This window comes from Phodopus roborovskii, unplaced genomic scaffold (assembly GCF_943737965.1).
Source record: "Phodopus roborovskii unplaced genomic scaffold, PHOROB, whole genome shotgun sequence".
NCBI lineage: Eukaryota > Metazoa > Chordata > Mammalia > Rodentia > Cricetidae > Phodopus > Phodopus roborovskii.
In genome coordinates this window covers 1,093,891-1,111,079 of record NW_026126820.1, presented here as the reverse complement: position 1 = coordinate 1,111,079, position 17,189 = coordinate 1,093,891, and positions in this window count along the sequence as shown.

Here is a 17,189-nt window from a genome sequence, read left to right as displayed (position 1 = left end):
CAGGATTAGACCAATGTGCTACCCAAGTGAGGTGCAGTGCCTGTGCTCCTGAGAGTTGTAGCTGGTGGTGGGCAGGGGCAGATCTCTCTCCTGCCTCAGGTGTTGGCAGGTTGGGGGAAGGGCATCTTTCTCCCATGCATGCAGCCACAGGACAGAAGAAACTCCCCTCTTCAAAAATGATTTATTTATGTGTATGAGCTATTTGCCTGCATGTATGTATACCAGGTGCATGCAGTGTCTGAGGAGGCCAAAAGGGGAGATATGACCCCCCACACACACACAAACTGGAGGTACAAAACTTTGTTAGCTGCCCTGTGAGTGCCAAGAAATGAACACTAGTTCATAGCAAGTGCTCTTAGCTATGGAGACCTTTTCCCAGCCTCGAGACTAGAAACTCTTATGTTCAGAAACGCTACCCTCTTTTGGCATCCACCTGCTGCAGGGAAGTGTGGTGTTCAGCGAGAGTGACTCCTTTGGTTCTGTGTGCTAAGGCCTCATGCAGCAGCTCAGTCAGGACATGGACTTCTACACTTATTTAGTGAGATGCCCAAACTGCATGACCACCTCTGCCCACCCTCAGGTTCTTTGAGATTCACTTTCACTTGAGCTGGGTGGAAGTACCCTGACCTTAGTCAAAGTGTCTCAAGCTCTCCCTGAATCTCCCTAGAGCACAATTCCTGAATTTATAATCCTATAAAGTTCTAAGAGATTCATTTTGTCTTACTCAGTAACAACATTGGTCCAGCTTTTAGGATTGTGTATCTCTGTGGTCCAGGATTCCAAGATGAATCTCCCAACCTCAAACCTCTCCCCTCTCTGTCCCTTCTCATTCTCCTCCCTCCTCTTCTTCTCCACTCCCAACTCCTCTTTCTCCTTTTCATCCACTGTTCCCCTCTTCTTCCTCTCTTTTTTCCCTCTTTTCCTTTTAATTTCTTTATTCCTCCTTCCTTATTTTCTCCCTTCTCTTTTCTACCTCCCTTTTCTTCTAAACATACCCACATAACTTAGCATAAAAAGCCTACCAGTTTCCAGACTGAGGTTCATGAGTTTCTTTACTAAAGGAATTTTGCAAAAGCCTTGGCAGCTGTTGCGTGGTATGTAGAGCAAATGACACAGTGGTGCACAAATGATTATTACAAAAGGCCTGAGATTACAAACTCAAATGGGAAAATCACATAGGTTGCCCATACTGCCTGTGCATCCTGATTTGTCCCTGGTTGTACCTAGTGTGACCCTAACCCCCCTTTTTCATTCTACCATTTAAAAATTTGATAAGAACTCAATATGGTATATATCCACAGTTGCAATTGCAACCAAGTTTTCAGATCTGGGGTCTCTAATGAGAAGACTGAAAGGGTTCCTCCTGCCAGAGCCAAGTCAGAGACTCTCCCTTTTCATCACCCTCCATCTCTTAGTCAAATCTTGACCACCTCCATCCTCCACCCTCAAAGCAATGTTTTTACCTACCCACCTTGTTTCCTGCTAATGATTAGGGGAAAATCCTCTTTCTTAATATGTACCAACATGCATATAGTGCTGGTTTCAAAGAAAATGGCCCCCAAAGGGACTGGCACTATTGGGAGTTATGGCATTGTTGAAGAAGGCATAGCCTTGTTGGAGGAAGTGTATCGCTGGGGAGGTGGGCTTTGAGGTCTTATACATTCTCAAGCTTCAATCAGTGTGACATTCTGTCCACTTCCTACTGTGGGTAAGATGGAGGACTCTCAGCTATTTCTTCAGCACCATGTCTACCTGCATGCTGCGTTGTCCCACCATGATAATGTACTGAACCTCTGAACTGTAAGTTAGCCATCTCAATTAAATGCTTTTTCTTTGTAAGAGCTGCTGTGGTCATAGCATCTCTTCACCAAAGAATAGAAGCTTCACTTCAGCAATAGAAACCCTAAGACAATATGTATATATGCATAATTGTTTATGTGAATATATTTACATGCATATATTTGTACATATGTGTAATGTTAGTGTAGATTTTTTAATAAAAATTTTAGTCTTAAAGTATAAATAAAAAACAAGAATTACCTGCTATTTCATTATACAATAGTATCATTTTTTTAACCATTTTCCTATACTTTAAAAGTTTCTAATACATATCAGGATAATTTTTCAGAATTTGATTATCTAAACTGTGTCATTTTTTACTTTCCTTTTTCACTAGATTGTTTGTATAATAGTGAAATTTTTACTCTTTTTTTTCTCCAAAAAAAATCACTGTGATTTTACTGTAGTTTGAAAAGATAATTGCACTATTTTGGATGATGGTAGTTTTCATTTTTTCATTACTACTGCTGTCTATTCTATGTTAGATAGGTGGAGCTAAAGAGTGAGTATGGAAAGAACTGATATGATCCTGTCCTTGGGGAGCCCAGATTGACAATAAGGAATAAAAGCATCAAATGTATAATCTTAGGTTGTGATGAACATTATAAAGAAAAATAAAATTAATTAAGGAAGTTAAAAATGAGTAAATTAGGGAAGGGTAGTAGAGAAAAGTAAGTAATTTGGAATAGAAATGCCCTCTCAGAGCAGATGGAACCTTGGGAAATTTAAGAATGGATGATTAAGGTGGGCATGAAAGGATGATGGGAAGTTGGCAGCTGCAGAAAGAGTCAGAGGGAGACCAGGTAGAAGATATTTGTTCCAGTTACTAGAGTCAGGCTTAGGCCTACATGAAATTTTGTGAATCAATATAAAGGTCTTAGACATGTAAGGGTATTAGAAGTTTGCTTAGTGTGTTTTAAAGAAGCCCAGCAGTTGCAGAGAGATAGCTACATGGCCAATCATAGGAGGCAGGCTGTAGAAGAAGCTAAGAGGGTGGGAGGGACAAAAGAAGGAGAGAAGGAAGGAGGAAGTTAGAGAATATATCAGGCGTTCAACCAATGTCTATGGTGCTGGCAGTCATGCAAAATTTAGGGATGGATACTTGTACTTAGAATCTGCCTTGAAAGAAGCAGAATGGGTTCCCTAGTGGTTGGAGATAAAATAAAAGGACAAAGGAATATAATGGTGACCCCAATGATGGATAATTGGTGATGCCATTGACTGACATGGTTGCAGCATGGCTTAGGAGGTATCTAGGATTTTGATTTGAAACTTAGAGATATTTATTAAATATATGGATAAATATTAGATATTCAGAGGAGGGATTGATATCCAAGTAGAGTACAGGAGAGAGTTTAGAAGTCATCAGAGTGTAGATGGCCTTAAAAACTATGCAGCAGGGGACTGAGAGATGGGATAGTCATTAAAATACTTGCTGTGAAAGCAAGAGGACCTGAGGTTGATCTCCAGCACTCATGTGGAAGTCTAGGAGTGGTGTGTACATCCATAACCCCAATTCTAGAAGTGTGGGGACAGATAGACTCCTGGCTCTCACTGGCCAACTAACCTAGCCCTTGGCCATCTAGAGAGCTGACTCAAAAAGAACCAACCAACCAACCAAACAAACAAACAAAAAAACAAATTGAAGGGTGCCTGAGGAGCAATATATAAGACTGATGTCTGGCCTTCACATACATTTGTATGCATCCATAATCAAGTGCACAACACACACACACACACACACACACACACACACACACACACACACACACACTATGGAATAGTAATAGATTCTGCCTCCTCTCCAAAATTTACTAGGTGGAAGAGAATGTGAAAAATGTTTTTGTCTTATTTTGCTTTTTCCCATCACAGATGACTACCCCATTAAGGGTAAGTATTATATAATTTTTCCCACTCTGTAAAAATCTTGTGCAAAAGAATTCAAATCCCTTAATCTTTTTCACTTCGTGAAACTTGAATGCATACCTCCTCAGCTGGGACAACTTTTGTTTAGCAAGAGCTCTGCAGCATTCCCAGAAAGTGATGACCAGGAAGACATAATTCTTTACTCTTCCTTTCATTTCTTTTGTGTGTCAACTATGAACTGGCCAGTCACACGAGACTGTGAGGTCACAACCCCACCACCTTCATTTTAATAAAAACTAAATGAACTCCCTTCTTTATACTTGGTAGCCCAGTTTATGTTGTGGAGCACCCTTTTTGCAAAAAGGAATCGCATCACTTGGCTACTTTTGGTTTGCTCATGTGTTTCTCTGTGTGAATTCTTTTGTAATACAACTGAGTCTGTGAGAGTGTGCTGGGCGCCTGATTTAAAAGGAAGACTGAAAGATGTGCCAGAGAGCAGATATTTTCCATCCTCCTTTGATCATTTCTTTAGAACATATTCCTACTTGTAGAACTGTTAGGTCAAATGTGTTCCTCACACTGAAAAGTCTTTCTAAATATGACACATCACTTCCCCAAAACATCACCTCAATTTCATTTTCCATTATCATATCCATGCACAGTTCTGCCCATGGCAGAGAATCCATCACATTTTAGCCAACTTAATAAGCAAAAAGCACAACATACAAATTTTAACTTGCATTTTTTTTTCTGTTGTGTGAGCTTAGAAATTTTTTTGTCTTCCATGCTTATTTCCTATTTGTGTTTCTTATGGTATTATCTCTTAATGTCCTTTTTCTATTATGGTTATGTAGTATTATTGCAATTATTAGAACATCCGTAATGTGGTATGAAATTGGTCCTACAAGTATTTCTTACAAAGGCTTTGGCTTACTATTCCTTTCTAATTTCTTTACTGTGTTTTCTGAGTGCAGTCTTCACTGTGAAGCATAACTACAAAAATTTATATTGTTCCTGTGATTTATTTTTAGATTTATTTATTATATATGTATGAATGTTTGCCTACATGTGTGTCTGTAGGCTACATGTATATATGTGTGCCACACATGTGTAGTACCTGTAAAGGCTAGAGAAGGTGTTGAAGCTATATGTGGTTGTGAGCCTCCATGTGGGTGATGGGAATGAGACCCCAGCCTTCAAGATCCTCTTCAAGATCAGCAACTGCTTTTAGCCACTGAGCCATCTCACTAGACCCCAAACAGTAATTTCTTGTTTTGACATTATATTAAAAATATTCTCTGTTCAACTACATTTTTGTAAGGGTTAACAGATCTATTTTTATACTTTTGGCCAAATTTGGTTAATGGAATTTATAAAATACATTGAGTAATTTTATACTTTCCTCTGTCTTGTTATCCTTTTCACAGAATGTCACTTATTGTGTTTCTTGAAATTCAAAAGGCATTGCCCAGTCATCACACATCCTTCAGTACCTTCCAAGGAAGGGCGTGGATAGCACTCCCCTGTCTCCTCTATAACTTCCAGTCCACTCCAGGAAGTTGTTTCCTCTTGATCTGGTTTTGTTAATATATTATTTTCAGTACTATATTTTCACATGTTGATGGAATTCATTAGTATATAACTGTGCATAATATTATCTCCTAATTATAATTACTTTATCAGCATATGTTGTGTCCTTTTTCTTAATTCTAATTTTCTTTATTCCTCTATTTTTTTAATTAGATTTACAAAAGTTTTCTATATCATTGGGTTTTCCCCAGGGTCAAGTCTCAAAGGTCTTGAATAATGCTAATGATTATGTTTTCCATTCAAATTTGTGAGCTTCTTGTTCAATCACTGTTGCTGCCCTGTTTTCTTCATAGACCTGCCTTGTCTTTGTTTCAGAGCAGTGCTTATGTCCCATGGTCTATGTCTGTTCTCAAGAGTGAGACCATAGGCCATTCTGCCTCGGCATGGCAGGGGAATCTGAGATCACACAGACTTCTGTACCTTGTGTGCTGCCCCATGAATATGTACCAGGGAGGGAGAGATGGAGAGGGAACTGGGATTGATATGTTAAATTTAATAAATAAATAAATTAATTAATGTGTGCCTTCAACCACAGCACTTTCCCATTATTATTTTACAAAGTTAAATAAATCTAACATTAAGAAAAATGTCATTGAGCTGGGAATGGTAATGAATACCTGTATACTTAACACTTGGGAGGGAGGCCTTGCAGGAAGGTCATGAGTTTATGCCAAGTGTGCCTACATTGTAAGACTTTGAACCAAAAGACCCACACAGACAAAAACATTAGTATTTCTATTATACATCCATACATACACGGATTTCCTTTGTGCTCACCCCCTTCATTGTCTGGGTTATAGAATGGGATTTGAAGGCTGTATTTCCATCTGTGCACCCTGATAGGGGTTGCTGATCCCTTTAGGATCTTAAACCAAGAGTGAATTCGACCATGGGTGTATAAAACTTCAATCATTCTGTTTACAATTCATTCAACAGACATTAATTGAGTCTAATCTTCACTCACTCAGCTGCTGGAAATACAGAGACCTTTTGGAAGCTTGGTTCTAGAACCATGAATCCCAATGTGACAGAACAGACTCTGTTCTTATGAAGCTTAAGTTTTGCCACAGAGAAGTAGACAATTGAGTTAAGAACAAATGGTATGAAACTGCATGAAGAATATGAAAAGAAAAGCCCACTTCTGAACCATGACTATAATCCAAGCACTTTGATGAAAGGCTGAAGAATGAGGACCCTGAGTTCCCAGGCAGTTGAGGCTAATCATGATCTTATCCTAAAGATGGGAAAGCGACATCTTACATAGTAAGAACCTGTTTTGAAATAAAACAGATGCCATAAGCAATTAAGCAAAAGTACTTCTCCCAATAAAGAAATGAATGAAAAGACACAGGGAAAGAGCGGGACTATGGTAAGTAGGTGGAACATATTATTTGTTTTGGGTTTGAAATTTTGATAAGAAGTCTGATGCTTCCTAATTTGATAGCCATTTTCTTGACTGTTTCCCCATATGTTCCCAGTGTCTAAAGCTCTTCCCAGGCAGGAATTATAAAAATCTATAGAAAGTGCAGCTTGGCTGACAGAAGCAAATCACTCTGTGTGGGGACTGTTTTGGTTATTTTTTTTATTCTTATTATAAAACACTACGATCATTTTACCTAGCTTCTCTGGGACTGTGGATTGTAGCCCGATTATCCTTTGCTTTACCTCTTATATCCACCTATGCGTGAATACACGTTGTGTTTGTCTTTCTGGGTCTGGGTTACCTCACGATGGTTTTTCTAGTTCCATTCATTTGTCTGCAAATTTCAATAAGTCATTGTTTTGTTTTGTTTTTTTTTTGTTTGTTTGTTTTGTTTTTCTACTGAGTAATAGTCCATTGTGTAAATGTATCACATTTTATTTATCCATTCTTCGGTTGAGGAACATCTAAGTTATTTCCAGGTTCTGGTAATTACAGATAATGCTGCTATGAACATAGTTGAGCAAATGTCCTTGTGGTATGATTGTACATCCTTTGGGTATACAACCAAGAGTGGTGTTGCTGGGTCTTCAGGTAGATTAATTCCCATTTTCTGAGAAACTGCCATACTGATATCCAAAGTGGCTGTATAAGTTTGCACTTCCACCAGCAATGGAGAAGTATTACCCTTACTCCACATCTTCAGCATAAACTGACATCAGTGGTTTTGATCTTGCCCATTCTGATGGGTATAAGATGGTATCTCATAGTCTCGTCGATTTGCATTTCCCTGGTAGCTAAGCATATTAAGCAATTCGTTAAATGTCTTTCAGCCATTTCAGTTTTTCCTGCTGCAAATTCTCTGTTTAGCTCTGTACCCTATTTTTAATTGGATTATTTTGTATTTTGATGTTTATTTTCTTGAATTCTATTATGTATTTTGGAGATCAGCCCTCTGTCAGATGTGGGGTTAGTGAAGACCTTTCCCCATTCTATAGATTGCCTTTTTCTCTTATTGACCTTGTCCTTTGCCTTACAGAAGTATCTCAGTTTCAGGAGGTCCTATTTATTAATTCTTGCTCTCAGTGTCTGTGCTACTGGTATTCTACTTGGGAAGCAGTCTCCTTGCTTGTGTGTTCAAGGCTACTTCCCATTTTTTCTGCTATGAGGTTCAGTGTAGCTGGATTTATGTTGAAGACTTTGATCTTTTTTTTTTTTTTTGGACTTGAGTTTTGTGCATGGCAATGGATATGGATCTATTTGTATTCTTCTACATGTTGACATCAGTTATGTCAGCACCATTTGTTGGAGATGCTCTCCTCCTCCTCCTTCTCCTCCTCCTCCTTCTCCTCCTTCTTTCTTGTATAATTTTGGCTTCTTTGTCAAAAATCATTTGTGTATAGGTGTTTGGATTAATGCCAGGATCTTCAGTTCAATTCCATTGATCCAAATGTCAGTTTTTATACCAATATCAAGTTGTTTTTATTAATATAGCTCTACAGTAGAGCTTTAAGGCAGGGGTGTTGATGCCTCTGGAAGTTCCTTTATTTTACAGGATTGTTTTGACTATCCTGTTTTTTTTCCATATAAAATTTGAAATTGAGTGTCATTCTTTCAAGGTCTGTGAAGAATTGTGTTGGTATTTTGATGAGTATTGCACTGAATCTGTAGATTGCTTTTGATAGGATAGCTGTTTTTAGTATGTTGATCCTATCTATCCAAGAGCATGGGAGATCTTTCCATTTTCTGATGGCTTTCTTTTGGACTTGAGCTTCTCTCTTCAAAGAATTAAAGTTCTTGTTATACAGATCTTTCACTTCTTTGATTAGAGTTACCCCAAGATATTTTATCTTGTTTGTGGCTATCATAGAGGGTAATGGTGATGGGAGATGTCATTCTGTAAATGTTTCTCATACTGGTTTAATGAATAAAGCACTGTTGGCCAATAGGAAAGCTAGATAGGAGAAACTAGGAGACAAGGAGGAAATAGCAAGTAGTAAGGAGGAGTGAGGATGGAGAGCCTGGAGAGAACAGAACCACCATTCCTCTGCTCTTGGTAAGACCACGTGGGGATACATAGAAATGGGTTAATAATTAAGACAGAGCTAGCCGATAAGAAACTAGCACCTGGCCAATAGCATTATATCAAATACAGAGTCTCTGTGCATTATTTGGGGCTGGCGTGGTGGTGGGACAAGACCAGGCGGCTGGAGGAAAAACCATACTCGTTACATAATGGTTCTCTGATTTCTTACTCAGCCCACTTATCATCTGTATATAGGAAGGCTACTGATTTTCTTTTTTTAGTTATTCTTGTATCCTGCCACTTTACTGAAGGTGTTTATCAGCTGTAGGAGTTCCCTGGTAGATTTTTTGGGGTCTACTTATATTTACTATCATATCATCTGCAAACAGCAAAAGTTTGTCTTCTTCCTTTCCAATTCTCATTCTATCATTCCCTTGATCTTCTTTTGTTGTATTATTTGCTCTAGTTAGACCTTCCAGTATTATATTGAATAGATATTGAGAGAGTAGACAGCCTTGTCTTATTCTCGATTTTAATGAAATCACTTTGAGTTATAGTTTGGCTGTTGGCTTGCTATATATTGTCTTTATTATGTTTAGGTATGTTCCTTGCATCCCTGATCTCTTCAACACCTTTATCATGAAGGGGTGTTGAATTTTGTTGAAGGTGTTTTCAGCTCCTAATGAGATAATCATGTGATTTCTTTTTACAGTTATTTATGTGATGGGTTACACTGACAGATTTTCATATATTCAACCATCCCTGCACCTGTGATGAAGCCTACTTGATCATGGTGGATGACTATTCTGATGTGTTTATGGATTCTATTTGCCAGTATTTTATTGAGCATCTTTTAGGGAGATTAGTCTGTAATTCTCTTTCTTAGAGGGACACATATGGATGGCTCTAGGGAGAGAAAATATTTAAGATCTCCTGGAAAAACTGGGAGTAGTATAGAAACGAGGAGATTGGGGACAAGACCCTGAGGGTTCAAGATGGCTGAATTGGGGGAGAGACAGAGATGAAGAGCAATGAAAGGGTATCTGTCTTTATAGAGGGAGCCATTATCAGGTTGGGGAGAAACCTGGGTTCTAGAGAAATTCTCTGGAATCACCAAGGATAACCTCAGGTAAAATTCAGTAGTGGAGAGGGTGCATGAACAGGCCTTCTCCTATAATCATATGGGTGACTACCCTAATTGTCATCATAAACTTACATCCAATAACTGATGGAAGAAGATGCAGAGATCCACAGCCAAGCACTGGGCTGAGCTTCTGGAGTTTAGTTGAAGATAGGGAAGAGTGACCATATGATCTAAGGGGGTAAAGATCATGATAGGAAAAACCACAGAGACAGCTGACCCAAGATAGTGGGAGCTCGTGTATTCTGGACTGATGGCTGGGAACCTGCATGGGGCTGAACTAGGCCATCTGAATATAGGTGACAGTTACGTGGCTTGATCTGTTGGGGGTGCCTCTGGCAGTGGGACCAGGACTCATCCAGGTTTTGTTTTGTTTTTTGAGCCAATTCACTGTGGTAGAATTAGTTGTTCAGATATAATACAGGGGAGAGAGGGAGATGGGAGAGGGAAGGGAGGGGCTGCTGGGTACTGGGGTTGGTACGTAAAATGAAAAAAAAATATTGTTTTCCTACATTCCAATCACAGTTCTTTCTCCCACCCCTCCCACCCAACTCCCCTTTACCTCCTCCCATCCTCTTTCATCTCCCCTCCTGGCCTACGCCCAGTATACTCCTGCTCACAGGTAAGGACTCCCATGAGGAGTAAACATAATCTGGTGCAATATTTTGGGGCACGGCCCAGTCCCTCTCCTATACTTTAAGACTGAGCATGGCATCCTACCATGGGGGGGGGCAACACCATGAGCATGGTAACTTATAGAAGAAAGCATTTAATAGGGGCTTATAGTTTCAGAGGATGAGTCCATGATCATTTTGGTAGCTTGAATGTAATTGGTTCCTATAATCTCCTAAGGAGCGACACTATTAGGAAGTGAGGCTTTGTTGGAGTAGGTATGATCTTGTTGGAGGAAGTATGTACTGTAGGGGAGGGATTTGAGATTTCCCATGCTCAAGATACTGCCCAGAGTCTAAGTTAACTTCCTGTTGCCTGCAAGATGTAGAACTCTCAGCTACTAATCCAGCACCATGCTCCCCATCATGATGATAATGGACTAAACCTCTGAAACTGAAAGAAATCTACCCCAATTAAATTTTTTCTTTATAAGAGTTGCTGTGGTCATGGTGTCTCTTCACAGAAATAGAAAACCTAATGAAAGCCACCATCATGGCAGTGAGCATGACAGCGTACAGGCAGGCATGGTGCTGGAATGGTAGGTGAGAGCTTACATCTCTTCCACAAACAAAGGAGGGTGAAGGAGTGGGGGTGAGGAGAGCTGGGAATTTTGTGGGTTTCTGAATCTCAGAGCCCACCACAAGTAACACACCTCCAACAGTGGCACACTTCCTCTTTTTCCCCAAGAAGTATCATTAACTGTGGACCAAGCATTCAAGTATATGAACCTAGGGGCCAGTCTCATTTATAGCACCACAAGAACACCATCAGTGATCCACTAGCCAGAGATACCAAGCTGCTTATGTTTATGAAGGTCAATCTGGAGTTGTTGAATGTTGTCCTTCACTATACCTGTTGGTTAACAAAGAAACACTGATAACCTTGAGTGCTGTGAAGAACTGAAGTATGGGTAGTAATACTAATTGTTATAGTATTCCACATTCTGCAGAACCCGGGGTGCCCAAAAGGTATATTCCTAGGGTTTTAACACTGTCTGTGATACCAAAAAGAGAAAGATGAGAGAGATAAGGGGTGGTAGTTAAATTTGACTCCAAGCAATTAACAGTGAGGTGAGAGAATCTGAGACAATGGTCGAGGCCATAAATGGTGATAAAAAGTATGGCCCAGAAGGGACATATAACCAGAATTCTATAAAGTGGTCAGGCAGAGCATTATTCAATATTGGATATGAAGAGATTATGGCTAAAATATGACAGGGAGGTGGAATCAATATCATCAAAAAGGGATGGTATTAGGGATGCACGAATCTTCGAGGAGCTTCAAACCACTTCAACTGTATCTATATTTGGGGGGTTGAGAGAATGAGATGTGCACCCTCAATATCTTGGGCATGCCTATGATAAATGCTATAGTAAAATTTACCAATGACTCCCATCTCCCATCTGGGGTGACATGAGTCCTTAATTAGTATATTAAAAAATCTCCATTCTTCATAAAAGATAGAGTTCTTTACTGAATATGTGTTATGTCTCCAGTAAGGGCAGTCTCTGTAAGTTTCTGGCCAACGTCAACAACAAATTCTAGTTTGATCATAGGGAAAGCAAGCAAATTTTAGAATGTGATTTTAGTGTTGTAAGGCAGTTGAAGAACTGAGATGGGTTTTCATGTCTTTCCTGAATGACCTCTTGGACTTTTTCATAACTTACCACCTTAAGGGCAGGCCAGGAGGCAAGTTAAAAGTCAATTCCTAGCTAGAATGTCCCCTGCAGTATTGTAATACTATTCACAGTCCTGGTCTAGGATTGTCCTAAGCCCAACTGGGTAGGTATAATCAGTTTGGTGGATTTTGTCTGTATGGACCCTAGCCTGGTCCCAGACAAACCTGTGCTCCTCTGGGAGAAGACTATTGTCAAAAAATTATATAAATATCATGAAAGGCAAGGTTATAAGATTGGGTAATGTACTGGAATTCTTTAATAAAAATGGAAAAATTGGCAGTATAGGTCCCCAATCTTTTTTTCTATTTGAGAGAGTTCGGTTAATGATAGGGGGCCATGTACCCTGATTAAGCCATCCATCCTGCTAACCTCTCACAAAAGGAAAACTGAGGCTGGTTCAGGCCTGGTAGGGGGAGATAAAGAGGTGAGTAACAGGAGGACTAGGGGCTGCCTGTGGGCTGGAAGTGGGTGTCAGCGAGAGTTGACCTGGGTAACCTGTCACTGAGGAAGGAAAAATGGAAACTGGTGAGACCTGAAGATGGGGAGCTGTGGGTGTTGGTCCATAGGGGTAAGGTTCATTAGCTGGACTGAAATTTATGGAAGAATCATCTTGATCTGACTTTACAGTTAGAGGGAGCTGAGTGGGGGAAGAGGAAGAACAGAGAGAAGGCTTGGAGCAGAGAAAGCTTGAACATAGGTAGTTTCTTTCTTTTTCTCCAATCACTCACCATAAAGGTCCCAAATAATATTGGGACCTACATTATGCTGCCATTAAGATTGATTATTTAAGGGGTATTAAGCCAAATTTTATTGCAAAGGCAAACAAGTTTTGGGCCCTTCAAATGGGGTGCCAGGTGTTGAGGCTGGAGCTTTTCTAAGAGGCAACCCAAGAAAAAAATGGGAAGGTATGGATAAACCATTCCCATGGATGAGAGAGGTGAAGCAAAATGTCACTGCAGCCTGTAGTCACCAGCATCTCCAGGATTCAGGGAGGACTAAACAAGAGGACCAAGCCTTTCAGTAGGTCATCACCATACTCAGAGGGGATCAGCGGCTTAGCCTGGCTAAGCCAGCAAAAAGATTCAGTACCAGGGCTTTCATGGAGTCGAGAACAAAAAACAGCCTCTAGGAGGGGGGTCTCATCCACAGGAAAGGGTCAGGGAACAGGGTCATAAAAGCCTTGAGGGCCTAAAGAAGCCATGGGATTACAGGCAGCTCCAGGGGGGAGACAGGAAAACAGGGCAGGGAGGGTACACTATCCCAGCTGCACCTGGCAGAATTGCATCTCCAAGGGGGGAGGGATGGGGTCAGGTGAACAGGGCCAGCTGTGGCCTTAAAGATTGTGGCTGTGGGTACCTCCACCTCCAAGAGCTGGACACTCGATGGCCACTTCCTCATATTTGGGAAAACATTTACACCAACCAAAAGAGAAACTAATTGCCACTGGTAGATAGGATGCTGAAAAATCAGTGTGCTGGAAGGTGAGTCCATTATAGATGAACTGCAGGTAAAGGATAGGGTCCTAGTGTGGCTCAGACCACAAGAGAAAGTACAGGCACCAAGTCTATTCTGGGTTTTGGCACCAAAATGTAAGTGTTACAGCTCTGGAGGGAAAGATATCCCAGCAGCTGGGAACGAAGCAATATGTACAGCTCTGAATGGAAACGGATTCCAACAGAGGGAGGATGGTTTTCCTAGCAAGGTGTTACAGTCCTTGCTCTGGGAAAAGTTTCCCTAATGAGAGTGTAACAACTCTGGCCCAGTGGGGGGGTGGGGAGGGTGGGAGACTGACTGCCAGGGTGGAAAAGGGCAACCCTAAACTGAACTGGTGTAAGCCTATAAAGGGTTGTTTTATGGGCAGCCTCAAGAAGCCTCAAAGAAACAAGCTAGCAGCTGCTTTCTAATTGGACCAGTGATTTCCCTGGCAATGAAAACATACAGAACTGGGGCTTGACCAGGATTCAAAAGTGCCAAAGCAGAGGAGTTCAAGGGGGATCCATAAGTACAACACTGACAAGCCTGAAAGCCAGAACATGCCAGAGAATTGCCCAGGAGGTGAAAATGCAGACACTACAATAGGGGCTAAAGAAAGACCTCAGTGGCTGAGCTTTCTGCTATTGCAGAGGACTCAAGTTTGATTTTCAGGACTCACATCAGTGGCTCAAATTACCTTTAATTCCAGCTCAATGGAACCTGGTTTCCTCTTCTGGCTTCTCCAAACACTGTGTGCACATGCACACACACACACACACACACACACACACACACACACACACACACAGAGAGAGAGAGAGAGAGAGAGAGAGAGAGAGAGAGAGAGGCACAAATATATAAATAAATACAACCTGCTGAGCCTGTGTTTGTTTGTATGTTATTTCAGGGCTGACCACATTGTAATAGATAACCATTTAGGGGAAATCATCCCTGGGAGGGGCTAATTCTCCCTCTCTCTTCAGTCAGTTGCCTGTAGTTCATTGTCTATGAGATTTTTCTCCCTTCCACATTAGCATGTCTGTTGATATTGTCATTTTTCATGTCTTGCTTAGGCAGCCATTTCTAGGCAACACAGTCTTACAGCAGACTTCCTGGTCCTCTGCCTCTTATAATCTTTTAATCATATAATGTTTCTTCTGAGATACACATTAGGTGTAGGAGTTGTGTTAAAGACATATCCATTAAGGCCAGGCTTCCCACAATCCATTGATCTCTGTCCCGTGTCCAGCTGTGGTTTTCTGTAATACTTTCCATTTGCTTTAAAGAGAAGTGTCTTTGATGAAGGTTGAGAACACACTTACCTTTTGGTGTTAGTATAAGTTTTGATGTAGTTATGAAGTATACTTGTCTAGTAAAATAGCAATAGTACATTCTCTTCTAAGACCCATGACTTCATTAGCCCAGTTGATGTTTCAATAACCAGGCAAGATTTCCCTCCTGTTGAGTGGGCCTTAAGTCTAATTAGGCAACCTTTGGTTACTGCCAATACATGGGTGACTCTCTTCCTCCTTTACAATATATCTTGTCATGCTGGTCAGTTTTGTGAACCATAGGCCTCACAGCTAGGTAGGATTATTAAAACAAGAGAGACTTCAACCAAAAGGCATCACAGAGAGAAAGGTGTTTTAGTCTTCATTGTGGTGACAGAATATAGGAAAAAAATTCAAGGGAGGAAGTATTTATTTGACTTATTGTTTTAGTGGTAAAAGCCCATAGTCAGCAAAAAATACATTGTTTTTGAGCCTGTGGTGAAGCACAGAATTGTGGTGAGGAGGGACCAATGGATAAGATCTGATGACCTCCCAGCAATAGAGAAACAGGAAGTGGCCAACATACCCTTAGAAGGCATACTGTCCTTTTGATGACCTGCTTCCTCCTACCATGCCTCATCTTTCTGAGCTATACTACCTCTTAACAATCTGACAATGTGTGTTTTCTATTAATCATGTCAGAGACCTCATGGTCTAATCTCTGGAAACATCCTCACAGACTTGCCCGATGCTGTGCTTCAGTACTCCTAGGTGTTTCCCAAGCCTATAAAGTTAGCAATCAAGATTGCCTCATGACAAGAGCACTTCCAGAAGAAGGTGCAGAATTGGGGAGTGGCTTAGGTGAAGTGTCAGTACCAAGAAGGACTGGACATAGGACAACATGTTCATCCACTGGACATAGGACAACATGTTCATCCATGAATTCAGTTAGTGAGAACCCACTATATTATATTTGAGCTTCTTCTTCTCCTCCTTCTCTTTCCCCTTTCTCTTCTTCTTCTAAAAAACATTTTATACTGTAGTTTTACTGTTGCAACACATTCCAGGAAAAAGAAAATACTGTTTATTGCACTGATTTATTGCAGGGATAGGCCATTTCTCTCAGTCCTCTTTGCAGACTATAGAATCTCCTCCTGGGATAGCTTTCTCATTGCTGAACACAGTGCTTGATGTGAACTATTTATGTTTGCTCATGATTTTAGAGGGTTTATCTCTAAGTCACTGGACCCATCAATTGAGGGCCTATGGTGTGGCAGAGCACTGAGGTGGTCAGGACCTGTGGTGAGGCAGAACATCATGGCAGCAGGGACCTATTGTGAAGCAATTTCTTCACCACATGGTAGAAAGGAAGCAAAGTTGGAGGAAAAGACTGAGGATGGACTCCATGATCCACTGCCTCCACTTTAAACTTTCCAGAATCTTCCAAACAGTGGAGACAGTTGTTAGGAAACAAGTGTTCTATGTATGAGCCTATGGTTAGCATTCCATATTCAAGCCATAACGCTCATAATTCCCTATTTAAGGTGAGACAGGATATTTACTGCCTTAAGCTCCTTTACCTTCCAGGGTCTTTCTTGCTTTTTGGAGTGGAGAGGGCCATATCTACTTATAGTACTTGCTTCCTTCCTTCGGAGCTTTCTTAAGAGGAAAGCTCATAGAATGTTCCAGGCTAGAGGACTTCTCAGCTTGGCTCCAGTGTTTTACTGCACAGTAGAAGTCAAAATTCTAGCGGTAAAAAAAAAATCCCACAACTTTGCCTCATTTCCAATTTTCACTCAAGTATCTACCACCCACTTTTTGAATTTGTCTATGGACACCTGGAGTACAATAAAAGTGATATGCAATATGCTTGGCAATCTCCATGGCACAGGCATCTAAAAGTGAGAGCGAGTCTGGCCTCGTATCATGTGCCTGACTACATGAAGATAAACCCCCAGACTGAAGCTCAGCCCAAAGCCCTAACCACAGGGACTTTTTACACCAAGGAACTAATCTGTAGTCAGCTGTAATCTGAGTAATATTAGGTGTTCTTACAAGTACAGGCTGTGAAATGTTTCTTGGAACAGCATAGCACATTTTCATGTGTTACCTCTAAGCAGAGTGTTTTCCTGGATCCGTCCATGTCCCTTTCTCTACTAGAGTACCTGCTCCTTCACTTCCTGCTATGTACATGAAAACAATTTGACCTTCA